This window comes from Salvia hispanica, chromosome 1, assembly GCF_023119035.1.
Source record: "Salvia hispanica cultivar TCC Black 2014 chromosome 1, UniMelb_Shisp_WGS_1.0, whole genome shotgun sequence".
Classification (NCBI taxonomy): domain Eukaryota; kingdom Viridiplantae; phylum Streptophyta; class Magnoliopsida; order Lamiales; family Lamiaceae; genus Salvia; species Salvia hispanica.
Genome location: NC_062965.1, coordinates 49,387,212 through 49,400,208, shown reverse-complemented (window position 1 = coordinate 49,400,208; position 12,997 = coordinate 49,387,212). Strand labels below are relative to the sequence as shown.

Genomic DNA, 12,997 nt, shown 5'->3' with positions numbered 1-12,997 from the left:
TCCCACTGAACTTGTGATACACACAACCATCAATAGCATTCTTTCTGAATCCAAATGAAAGAACTACTTCATAAAATTTGTGGTACCATTGACGAGAGTCTTAATTGAGGTTGTTGAGATTGACTTTAAATGATATCATCCGCATGAGATTGAATGTTTACAACAATATTATCTTGAGGTTCTTAATATGCTTCTTCTTCAATGATAGTAATTGATACCTGATCATTGTCAGAAGCAGTAGTAGGTGTCTATACAGACTCCTCCTCAAAAGTAATGTTCCTTAACACATTCTTCCCCCCAAACTCAACATCCTCAAGGAATACTATATTTCTCGTCCCAAAAAATTAGTTCCTTTTGTGGGATCATAAAATTTAAAAACCCCTAAATTTTTCTTGAAGACCAAAGTGAAAATATATGCTACAGCCTTTAATGCCGCTCCCTAAAGCAAATGCGACAAGGAAGAATGATAAATCATACTCCTTCACATATCTTTAAGATTTTTATTTCGTCTTTTAGGTACACCACTCATGCTAGGCGATCCTGGCATGGCGTACAAAAAGACGATCCCACACTCTTCAAAGTAGAAGGCAAAAGGTCTTTGACATTGTTCACCTGAGCAGTCATTTATGTCATAGTATTCGCCACCACGGTTAGATTTGACTTTCTTAATGCCTTTGTTGAGTTGGAGCTCAACATCAGCCCTGAATATTTTGAACTTGTCTAAACCCTCAGACTTTTAATAAATTAAATGTAGGTGCCCAAAACAAGAACATTCGTTTGTGAATGATATAAAATATTGTTGATCATTCCAAGAAACCGAAGTGAATGAACCACAAATGTCCATATATATCAATTCTAAAATGTATAGCTCTATTTCTTAAGTTTGGTCTGCTTTCCTTCGATACATTAAACACACAAATCAAGTTCTGAAAAGATAAGTGTATTCAATACAACATATGATACAAGTCTCACAATCCTTTATTTTGAGATACAACCAAAACACTTGTGTCATAAATTAACCAAATTCTAATTATTTAATTTGCTTAGTCCCTTTTAATTCAACATGTAAAGCTTTTGAATATGAAGTAACATAATTGAGCATACAAAGATTGTTATATGCACTTAAGGAAACAGTGCCCACAATACTAGAATTATTTGAAGGAAGAACTTTACTATTTCTGAATGAACAAGAGAAACCAAATTTGTCCAAAGCAGAAATAGAAACCAAATTTTGTCTAAAAGACAGTACAATAAAGTATCCTTCAAAGACAGAATAATTCCAGTCTTTAAAAACAATCTACAATGCTCAATAGTCTCTACTTCCACCGATTTGTCATGTCCCACATACATGTATCTTTCACCATCAATTGACTTTCGGTAGTTCAGACAACCTTGCACTGATAACCTTATGTGAGTAGTAGCACCAGAATCTACCCACTAAATATCATTAGGGACTAAATCCAAATTAACTTTAGAACAAACCAAAACAAGAATTGTAACTTCCTTTGCTCGCCATGCGTGATATTTACAATTCTTCTTCTTCTTCTTTTTATATCCATGTTTACCACAAAAGAAACCACTATCATTATCTTTATGTTATTTCTTTTGTGATGAACCATTATTCATAGTAGCATTCTCAATACACTCTCTTAATGCCCTTTCACTTTATTTCTTGAGATACTGACCAGATATGCAATGCCAAATTCACAAGCAAGTCTTTAAAATTCAAGCTTTAGTGAAGCAACGTGAGACATTTGCATAATGTGCTCCCTTATGTTGCCCTTGCCCTTATACTTTATTGAGATCAAGCATGCTTGTCTCAGCCATAATGTTTTTCACAAAACATTCCTTAATTATTTATTTATTTTTTATTTTTTATTTTTGGCAAGACATTCACTGGTCATAGTGATATACTTAGATGCAGTGCCTAGAAAGGCTTCTGGAATGCTACACCCTAGAAAAGCTTCTGGGATGCTACACCTAATGATCAATAGACTTACTTCGAGTATTCCTACTTCTCATAGTTTCTCCTTTGATAAGAAGCACTATAGTCCGTAGGAGAACTAGGTTGCTCAATCCTTAGCGCGTAATCTAGATCCATGCAACCCAGAGCAATCAAAATATAATCTTTGCAATCCTTAAAATTTGACCCATTCAACACTGACATATTGTTCATGTTGGAAGAAACTGCAAAAGCAGACATCACAATTGAATAGAGAACAAAACCAAATTAATTGTCATGCTCACGTCCTAAAATTCAAATAAAATGGTAGCATCTCGAGGTACCGGCACAACATTCAAATTATGTCTGTGGACAGTAATATGAACTTGCAAATGGTAACCTTTTGCAGTAATCAAACACTGACAATAAGATCATGTCAAGTAATGTCCACCTGTGGGCATCACATTTACTCACTCGAAAACTGGATAATCATCACGTATTTATCACCACATATATGTGTGTATCTTGTGCCAAATATTAATCTTCCTGTGGGCCGACTAATATCCGCATTAAAATACACACACACTTACCGTCCTAACATTCGCAGTAAAAAAGTCTAGACAAGAGAGGTTACTGTTGCAACGTCTTATTTCGACTAATCTATTTTGAACATTAGTAAAACATATTGAGGTACCGAGTACAACATTCACAATAAGTCATTTGACAGTAATGTGAATTTGTAAGTGGTAGACTCTTTGCAGTGATCAAACACTAACAATAAGATCATGTCAAGCAGTGTCCACCTGTGGGCATCGCACATTACTTACACGAAAACTGAATAATTGCCACGTATTTATCACCATAGGTATGTGTGTATCTCGTGCCAAATATTAATCTTCCTGTGGGCCGACTAATATCCGCATTAAAATACACACATCAACAAAAGGAACATGAGATGCACCAAAATTATTGAATTAAAAATTTTAAAACTAAATATAAATGCCTGCAAGCAAGTCGTTGTTAACTGTCTGGAATATAGTGGCTAGCCAACGAGTCACTGGGTTCGCATACCTTGCGAACTCAGCAAGTCGCTAAATTCTGACGGCCCACCCTATAACTCCCCAGCAAATCGCAAATTGTTGACTCCTAATGGGATTCCATATATTTTTTCCGAATCCGATTTTCACTAATGTCGACAAAATATCCGAATTTTGATGTTCCCCAAGATCATAACCAATGAACATAAACAGCTAACAGCCAAAATCAACATCAAAATAACCAAATAAATCCACAAAATACTAAACTTAAAATTTATGGATTCACATTACAAGCAAGAATATAAACCTTACTCACCCACCATAAATTTACATTTACAAAATTTTACAGAGGCTGAATCTACCAAACACGTAACCATGAATTCTCAATTTAAAATTTATGGATTCACATTACAAGCAAGAATATAAACCTTACTCACCCACCATAAATTTACATTTACAAAATTTTACAGAGGCTGAATCTACCAAACACGTAACCATGAATTCTCAATTCACAATTAAGATACTCAATTCATCAACCGAAAACAATTGTAGGTAAACCACAATCCAAAACTTAATTTACGAGATGTGGTACAGAACACAAACTTGAATTGATATCTCAATAAAAGTAACTTTGCTTACAAAAAAGAAACGAAATGCCATAACAAAACATTCATCACACCATCTCGATAATCACGCATAAAACATGAATTCAAAAATCAATTCATCTATTCTATATAAGAATTATGAATTCTGAAAAACAACTATTTAATCATTGCTAAGAAAGCATACCATATATCGATAAAGAAATTTCCTTATTTAACCAACATGAATTCATTAATCGAAGGAAATTCAAGGCATACGCGTAATCAACCAAATAATACTCACCGAAGAAACTTGAATTCAATTCTAAATAATCAAGCAATATCCAGATATGCGTACGAAAGCGTTAATCCACAACATTGCACACTAAGATCGAACCAAATTATGAAACAAAAGGGCGATTCATCGCCTTCCACAAAAATTAATAAGAAACCCTAATATCAAGAAATTTAATTTCTTGAAATCCAAATATAATTGAGAACAGAAAACCCTAATTCTCCTTTTCCAATTCTCAGAGAATCATCAATAACCTGACTCTGATACCACTTGTTGGAATAATTGAGTGAACAATTACATAAAGCTCTCTATGATGATTAACCGAGAACGACGGAGAAGGAGCATAAACTGTAGAGCGGAAGCGTACCTTGATCCATCTAGAATTGAATGGTGGAATTGCTTTGCAGCGGCTATGGATCTTCCAAACGATCAGAGACGTCCTTCACAATAGTCTGCCGAGAGAACACAGAGATATTGAACGTGTCTGGGGACCATAACCCTAGCTTATATTTATATTAAATATAAACCCTTTTATTTTCTATTCAGTCTCTCATCAAATAGAAAATCACTTTATGGTATCTACACTTATTTCCATAACAATAAATACACTTTAACCCAAACTTTAATCTTTATTGGATCACTTTAATTGGGCAACTGAAAAATAGCCATACACATTAAATTAGTCACGTGGAAGCCCAAATTTCTAACAACAAAAGCAAGGAAATTACCTGTGATTGATCTTCCACCGAAAAAGAGCACTGCATTCCATGAAAACAGACATTATAATTAGTTTATGAATCCAAAAATAGTGTAATAATGGAAAAAGCATGAGAATTTACAGGCAAGTGAAGGCAGAAGGGAGAAAGGCGGAGTGTGGCAGTTTAGCTCTTGAGGTGGACTATATATTTATACACTACCTATATCATATGTATTATATAATGCAATAAAAATCACATAATTTTTTAATATGCATGAAAAATAGCAATAAAGGAAAAAATACAAACACGTACTGTAACTCCAACACGTACCGACTTTATTAAATTCTTTCTATTTCTAGTTCTTATTTGACCAATACTTACTTTTTCAATCCTCAAAATATGCGTACACCAATCACACCATGTGTTATGAAATTGAAAATATTTGGTAAATATTACTCCCTTCATTCCTGAAAATTTGTCATTTATTTCTATTTTCATTTGTCTCTAAAAATTTGTCACCTTTCACTTTTTTCATTATTGGTAGTAGACCCATATTCCACCAACTCATTCTCACTCACATTTTAATATAGAACTAATATATATATATAAGTAAGACCTACATGCCACTAACTTTTTCAAACCACTTTCTACTACATTTCTTAAAACCCGTGTCGGATCAAATGTTGACAAATTATGGGGAATCGGAGGGAGTATATCTTAACTTCTGCAAAATGGAAAAACACATCATACATGGCATGGCACCTTCGAAGTCAGGTCAAGACTCAAGACTATGGAAAAATAAATAAAGTTTGGCAACATATAAGGTGTCGAGGCTTATTAGGTATATTCATGAAACAATGTAACAAAAATGAAGGGCATGCAAATGAATAAAAACAGACATAACAGTAGTAATTAGTGTACATAAACTGAAGAATGCAATGCAAATTATGCTATATTGCCAGTTGAATGAAAATATAATTACAAAAATAATTGACACTTTCTTAAAAACTACTTTATTTCAAATACATTAGTCCAAGAACAAAACACATATAATTCCATTGACACGAAATTTTGAATACAGAGGCTAGACTGCATAAGGAATTTCAAATTGATCATCAACAAGATGTCTTAAATAACAAGAGAATTAATAGCTAGAGAATTCAATGTTTATATGCCATGAACCTAAGAAAATTTCATCATGTGCATTTTATTAGACACTATACGTGTTTGCTATCAATAGTGTGTCGAGCTCATTTATGTTATTTAATACTTCTAATATCAATTTAGGTCCAAATTAATTAACATCATTGATTAAGTTAAGTAGACACTCCGGGTCTATGCCATATATAATTGCAATAAACACCTCTCTTTCTAATGTATCGGGTATGTCGTATGTGCATGTCAGTATCACCGAAAAAATAATTAAAAAAATTTTATCTAAAAAGCATAGGAATTACTTATTTGATTAATATGACTCTTACCTAATTGTAGGATTTTAATTACTGCTATCAAAATAGGACACACACAAATAAAGTGAATGAAAAAAACAGTCTTCTTATTTTAGGCCTTTACCCTACGGAATATGATTATATGTACGGAATATGATTATATGAAGTAATTTGAATTTAGAGTATATCTATGAATCATTTTGAAATATTTACATATGTTAATTCGTGGGAATATTTTTCCAATCTATTATCTATGCATACATACAAAAGAAAAAAATATATAAAAGGTGCATTTAAGTCTTTACTATAATTTCAATTCTAAGTGTAATTTCACTTTCTAGAAGGTACATAAGTGGGTATCACTTTCTAGTGTAATTTCAATTCTATTGGAGTATGTATAGTATCTTGTAATTTTTCTGACAATATTTATTCTGATTTAGAATTTTAAATTTAATTTTTTTTACCATTGGTCTCTTCTACTAGTAGTGTAATTTCAATTATATTGAGTAGTACTATTTGGTAGATCGTTGTATAGTTTGTTGTGATTTTTCTGACAATATTTATCCTGGTTTAGAATTTTAAAATTAATTTTTTTTTACCAATGGTCTCTTCTACTAATAGTGTAATTTCAATTCTATTGAGTAGTACTATTTGGTAGATCGTTGTTTAGTTTCTTGTGATTTTTCTGACAATATTTATTATGATTAAGAAATTTAATATTATTTTTTTTTATCAATGATCTTTTCTACTCTGTGTGTGCCATGCGAAGATGTTAGACTATTTACCATGTCACTAAAGTCCGTTGTTGTAAAATCGGACCCGGTTTGACTAGTGGTTCGTCTACGAATCAGAAGTTGTCGATTATAACGTGAGAAATGAATACGAAGAACACAAAATAAGAGAGAAGAGCAAATTGTAGATGATTTATAACAGGAGAAGATGAGAAATGGGAATAAAAAATGGAGTGAAAAAATAAAAGAGAAGACTACATCTATGGATATGAAGTAGAACATTTGTATGCAAAACTAAAAGGTCTAGGTGTAGTACTGTTGATTTTCTTGTACTTTACAGTTTCATTGTAAAATCACATGAATTAAGTTTGTAGTGTTCTGCAATAATGTTACGATAATAAGCAAATAAAGTAAAAAAGAAAAACCCCTATAGGAAATAAGCAATAAAGTTTGGTATAAATTGTTTGAAGTTTGCATAAACAACACAAAAGGTTGCATCCTGTGTTTTGTTTAATACATTCCGTCATATGTGTTTGAACTCTGATAGTCTCAACTTACATGACATACAAAAGTGAAACAATAATGAAAAAACTTTTATACCAACACGAAACAATGATGAATTATTTTCCACATACTCTCTGAGTTAACGACATTCAAACAAAGATAGCGGAATATACTAAAATGAAAAACGGATAAATCAATTTGAAATTCAGTATAACAAACTTCCTCCCACTTTAACTTTTTTTCCCATGTTTCTATACGTTAATTTAAACACATCACACATGGCATGGCACCTTTGAAGTCAGGTCAAGACTATGGAAAAATGAAATTATAAAATTGTATCCTTAATAACTTTCACCTGGGTGAAGAAGAAAATCAAATAAGTTTAGATAGATCGTTTAAGTATTAAGAAAAATGATATTTACTTGTCTCATCATGCCATAGCAAGTAGTAAAACTTAAAGATCCTAATTCTTTCAACATGAAATTAGGTGTCGAGGGGAAAATGAAAATATAAAATTGTAATAATCCATGCTGCCTTCGTCTTGCTACATGTAATTTCTGCAACAGCTCAATTCAATGCCCACGTAAACAGGTAATGTCGCCAAATTTCTTTTCTTCCTTTTTTTTGTTTTTTGTTTTTAAATATGTTTGTTTGATCTATAAATATTTATTAAGCTTGTTATAATATACTCCCTCCGTCCCAGATAATTTGGGACACTTTGATCCGACACGGATTTTAAGAAATCTAATGGAACGTAAGTTGAAAAAGTTGGTGGGATGTGGATCCTACTTTTAAAGTATTAGTTTTATAATTATAATAAAATGTGAGTAAGAATGAGTTAGTGGAATACGGGGTCCACTACCAAAAATGATAAAAGTGAAATGGGACAAATTATGTGGGATAACCCGAAATGGAGTACTGAATCAAATTATCTGGGACGGAGGGAGCAGATCAAACCAATCGATTAAAGTACAATGGACCCAATCTTAGATAAAACAGGCCCAGTAACAAAACTAAATCCAAGACCATATTACTTTAATCAATTATTCAATATCACTTGGCCCAAACAGAGAGTAAGTATTTAACCCAACTTCTTTACAAAAGTTCTAACATTACAATGTGGCGTATTGAAAATCACTTAGAGTTTCAACAATATCACAATATTACAAAGATATGCCTAATTCCCACAACACGTGTGAAAATTGAGCATCATATAAAAATGATAAAAAAATCACAATCCAAAGACATGCCTAATTCCCACAATTTGAAACTCAAGTTTTGATGGAGCCAACCAAAGTTTGTGATTTTTAAAATAGCAAGTAAACCCGTATTAATAATAGTTTGAAAACGGATGAATTTGTACCACACAACACGAACTTGAAGATGATCATCTCCCAAACTATCAAAAACGGATGAATTTGTACCACACGACACGTACTTGAAGACGATCATCTCCCAAACTATGCCGATCCTTTCGAATCATACTGGCCGAGCTCAATAGAGCATTGTTCTGCCCATCCAATTTAATCAAATCGCGTGATGCAACTTGTCCAAATATTATTGTGTGAAATAGGTCAAGTCCATCAAACATTTTAAATATTTCAATTCAAGCTACTATTACAAAATGGATGCTGTGTTTTGTAAAGATATCAATATTCACTTGAAATCAAATCATCCAATGCTTCAATTCATTCGATATGTACTCCATATTTTGTTACAAAATTCCTAAAATATTCTCTTATTGCTTCAATTTCGGCAACCACTCAACCATGTTGCGCAATCATTCTATCTCACCAATGATATTCTCTTATCTGATGTGAGGAAATTTCGTTCACCAGTTTAAATATTAAATCAATAACAAATATCTCATATATCTTATGACCATTCAACCATGTTGTAATGTAACTCACCTTAAATAATACTCTCTCCGTTCCGCTTTAGCAGTTCCATTGGCTTTTCTGTCATGTTTTTGTAAAAATGATGAAAAATAGTTAAAGATGAGAAATGGTAAATTAAGAAAAAAAATAATATAGAGAATAGTCTTATCTACATTCTTGTCTCTCTTGCTTTACCATTTCTCCACTTTAATTATTTTTTACTCCCTCCGCCCCGCTTTTGGAGTCCGGTCGATCAATTTTGGGCGTCCCGCTTTAGGAGTCCCGGTTGAGATAAATTAATAAAAAATGTCTACAAAGTGTTAAAAGTATTAAAAGTGGGTCCCAACATCCACTACAACTAGTAAAAAATTGTTAAAAGTGGGTTCCAACATCCACTACAACATTTATTTATTGGACACTCAATTAAAAGTGGGTCCCAACATCCACTACAATATTTATTTATACACATTCAAACACTTTTTTCTTAAAACATGTGCCCGATTCAACCAGGACTCCTAAAGCGGGATGGAGGGAGTATCATTTTTACAAAAAGAGAGCAGAAAAGTCAATGGGGCTGCTAAAGCGGGACAGAGGGAGTAGTAGTAATTTATATTGTAAGTGCCCCTTTAGTCAGTGACGGAACCAGAAAATCAAATAAGCCGGGGCTGAATTTTTTTTTTAAATAATAATATTATTAAATTTTACATGTATTGTCTTTACAACTTTTACAACATACTACTACTGTTTTCGACAAGTCGCCATATATTGAAACAGCAGAAGAATAGTCTCATTTCTAATTTTTCATGAAAATATTTCTCTCAATGTGTACAACTATGAGAACAACTAAAATATCATTCATCTATTCGTATTTCATTCTATCACATATATGTCTTAATAAGTAGAATTGCTACTATTATTTGAAGCACTTGCAGCTAATCATTCCTAAGTTTTTTTGGAAAAATACGGATGCATAGCTATAATGTACTACTAAATTTACTAACTACAGCTTGCACAATAAAAATAATTTTATACTAATTCTAGTTTCACCAAACTACCAAGTGGGCCAAATCCAATTACCAAATAAATTAAGACGAATTGAGGAAAACAAAATTAAGGAACATGAGATGAACTACTGCCATTAATAAGATAATTTTATGTGATAAAATTAATTTTATAATTTTACAAAATAGTCAACATTTACATACCTTAATCGGCAACGGAGCACAGCTTTAAAACTCCGGCAGCAGGCAAGCGTGCTCTCCTGACCAGGCATGAACTTGTGAGGAGCAATTTTGTAACTCCAGCCGTGATTAATGATTTGGCAATTGGGCTAATTATATAAGAGCATCATTAGTTAATTATGTCAAAAAGCCCAAATTAAAAAGTAGCCCAATAAATAGCCCAAAATTAAGAAGCCCTAGTCTTTGTCTTCTTCTTAATTCAAATTTCAATTCCAGAACATGTGGAGTTGGAGACTTGGAGTGCAGGGCTCGCTCTGGGGCGGAGTCTGGTGCCAGCGTCAGTGCCATTAGTTATATACTAGTGGCATGCTCGTGCGATACACACGGCTCATTTTATTTTCTTCATAGGATTTAGTACTGTAAAATAATTTTATGAAATGACAAATAAAATAATACTTACATAATATTCTACGTACATGTTGAGATTTATGGCCTGAAAATGGATCGAACTAGCGATCTCTTTGGGATAAGTCGCGCTTTTTAGCTCCAACGGCTATAATGGAGTTAGTTGATCTAACTGACTTGATCGACGGCCGAGATAAAAGGGATTTGTCAAGATCGATCTGAGCCATAGATCTCGAGATTGAACTAATCCGATTAAAGGCCAAAATATAAAAACAAATTGATGAAATCAAACATGTCCTTACAAGATTAAATTGATCTAGAGTAAAGGCCAAAATTGGTCCTGAACATATGGTCATTTTACCTTTTTGGTCCTAAACAATATCTTTTGGATTTTTTGGTCCTGCACATATGGAAATTTGATCATTTTGGTCCTCCGTCAACATTTCCGTTAAAAACTAACGGTCAATGGGTTTAACCCCGAGTTTGACCAGTTAAAGCTGTAATTTTGATTACTTACTCCATAATTATATTGTTGATTATTTTAATAAATTACTATCATTTAAATATGGTAATTTAATAATTTAATAAACCCACGCGCCTCCTTCGCTGTTGTGCCGACGATTGAGTTCCAGCCGCACCACCGCCACCACTCGCCCCTCTCCGCAGCGGCTCCAACCCTAACAATTCCCCGTCTCCGCCGCCGATCTCCTCCTACTACCCCTCCGCACCCTCAGCCACGACCTCTCCGCGCCGCCCTCCGACGTCAGCCACCACACCCCAATCTCCTCCTCCTCCTTCTACAGCGCCCCCACCCACTGGCGGAGCCAGGTGAGAGCAAGGGGGTACGACTGTAGCCCCAAATTTTTCTGCTATTAGGTTATTATTGAGAAGTAAATTTAACAAATCACATTGTTTGTCTAGCGGTAGATGAGCGGCTTCTAAAAGTGTGGACCCGAGATCGATTCCTCTCCACGTAGCTTTTAAATGTTACTTTCTTTTTTGAGTAAAGTCCAAAATTGGTCCTAAACATATGGTCATTTTATCTTTTTGGTCTTAAACATTATCTTTTGGATTTTTTGGTCCTGCACATATGGAAATTTGATTATTTTGGTCCTCTGTCAATAGTTCCGTTAAAAACTAACGGTCAACGGTGATTTTGACCAAATTAAACTCTTAATTCTGATTTTTAAGTAACTAATTATTCTCCTAATTAATCTCCAAATTATATGGAGTTGGATACAATAATGACAACAGAAAATCCAATATGAATTAGTTCATCATAAATCCAATAATTCATGAATCGCAATTAGCTTCACAAATTAAGAAGAATTAGTTCGTCATAGCCATAATCTAGAATGCCACATCAGCTTCCCCCAATTTAAAAAAATTAAGATGAGTAAACCCTGGGGGGAGGAAGACGATTCAGGCTCGGCGAGAAATTCGACTGCAGATTTGGCCATAATGGTGGCGAATTCGTGCAAGCTGAGGATGTCGTCTGTCCGACGAGCTCAGCGGCGGTGATGTAACCGCTGCCGTCGTGGTCGAAGGAGCGGAAGAGCTCGATGAGCTGGTCCTGGTTGAGAAGCACCTCCTCGTTGATGTCGGGGAGGATTGCGCCGACGAGCTCGTCGAATTCGATGGAGTCGTTGTGGTTGGCGTCCATGTTGGCGAGGAGAGAGTGGATCTGGTCGCCGGAGGGCTTGAGGCCGAGCGAGCGGAGGAGGGCGGCCATCTCCAGCTGCGTGAGGCTGCCGTCGTGGTCTATGTCGAACCGGGCGAAGATGTCCCTCAGCTGGTTTAGCTGATTGGATTCCATCTTAGCCATTGTCAGGCTGCGGATTTCTGCCATATACCATTGTCGAATTGGAAGAAGACCTAACTTCTGCGTGCAGCCTGCTTTGGTTTAGGAGATTAATTAGTGACTTAAAAATCAGAATTAAGAGTTTAATTTGGTCAAAATAGCCATTGACCGTTAGTTTTTAACGGAATTATTGACGGAGGACCAAAATGATCAAATTTTCATATGTGCAGGACCAAAAAATCCAAAAGATAAAGTTTAGGACCAAAAAGGTAAAATTGTCATATGTTTAGGACCAATTTTGGCCTTCAGTCTTCTTTTTTATTATTCTATTTTATATTTACGTTTGATTACTCCTCTCCGCATCCTTTCTTTGGGGTAGCTTTTAAATGTTACTACTTTATTTTTTATTATTCCCTCCATCCCGGATAATTCGGGTCACTTTGACCGGGCACGGGTTTTAAGAATTGTAATGAAAAGTGAGTTGAAAAAGTTAGTAG

General features: G+C 34.3%; 1 pseudogene; it reads right to left on the bottom strand.

Moving 5' to 3' along the window:
• Positions 1–2,011: 2,011 nt before the first annotated feature.
• On the bottom strand, positions 2,012–12,524 carry LOC125199498 (annotated as a pseudogene).
• Positions 12,525–12,997: the final 473 nt, after the last annotated feature.